Source organism: Egretta garzetta, unplaced genomic scaffold (assembly GCF_000687185.1).
Source record: "Egretta garzetta isolate BGI_Z169 unplaced genomic scaffold, ASM68718v1 scaffold501, whole genome shotgun sequence".
NCBI lineage: Eukaryota > Metazoa > Chordata > Aves > Pelecaniformes > Ardeidae > Egretta > Egretta garzetta.
Window position 1 is genome coordinate 39699 of NW_009258547.1, and position 1101 is coordinate 40799.

Consider the following 1101-nt stretch of genomic DNA (forward strand, 5'->3'; position numbering starts at 1 on the left):
GCTTCCCAGCAGGTCAGCCCCCAGCCTGTACTGGTGCGTGGGGTTCAACCTCCCCAGGGGCAGCACCCCACACTTGCCCGTGTTGAACTCCATCAGGTTCCTCGCCACCAGTTCTCCAGCCTGTCCCGGTCTCCTGCGTGGAGACCGCAGAAGGGAACAAAAGCAACTGCTGCCTCTTGGGGCGCTGCCGGTGCCCCCAAAGGGCAGAGAGGCTGCAGCAGTGGGGGGCAAACAGGCACCCGAGGTGCGGTTTTCCCTCATGCAAAGCATCGTGATTTGCCCAGACCCCTTCAAGAGCACCGAGGTGGTGCTGAACCATCGTCCGAGCAGCAGGAGCGGGGGGTTGGTGTGAGTAGCACCGGGGGAATGCTGTCCATGGCGGGCGAGCCCCTCTGCGTGCGGGCTGTGCCGTTAGCGGAGCCTGGGCAAGTGGGAGCGGAGAGCTTAAGGACAGCGGGGAAGGGAATGGAAGAGGATACGGTCAAGGCAGATGTGGGTCCATAGGTACCAATAAGTTGCAGCTGGCCGAGGTGTGGGTCCAAGCCACTGTGCTTTGAGAAGTTAAATGGTTAAGCAAGTACTCTACAGTGGGTAATCTCTAGGGTGAATCTTTCCCGCTAACAAATCCTCTCTGGAGGCTGACGCACCCCTCAGCTGTACTCCCTTGTTTTAATCATCTGTTGCAGTCGTCCTGATGCTTCCTTCCCAGCCACGAATATCTTGCAGGTGATCGGTGTTCCAAGTGCGTTGGTGAATCTCGATTCAACTTTGACTTTGTTACATGGGATGATCATTTTTTGATGTCCAGGTGGAGATGAAATTAGTTTCTGGTGTGACCCTGCAATCAAAAAACTTAGCTGGCCGTGAGCCGGCCATGGGCGCTGGCAGCCCAGAAGCCAACCCTACCTTGGGCTGCATCCCCTGCAGCGTGGCCAGCATCGAGGGAGGGGATTCTGCCCCTCTGCTCTGCTCTGGGGAGACCTCCCCTGGAGCCCTGCGTCCAGCTCGGGAGCCCTCAGCACCAGGAGGACATGGACCTGTTGGAGCGGGGCCAGGGGAGGGCTACTAAAATGCTCCGAGGGCTGGAGCCCCTCTGCTCTG

The 1101-nt window shown here is 58.9% G+C and overlaps 1 protein-coding gene across 1 annotated transcript in view; it reads left to right on the forward strand.

The window, feature by feature from the left end:
• TBCB (tubulin folding cofactor B) overlaps positions 1–1101 on the forward strand; it is a 28020-nt gene that overhangs the window by 25897 nt on the left and 1022 nt on the right. The gene's annotated exons all lie outside the window — the stretch shown is intronic.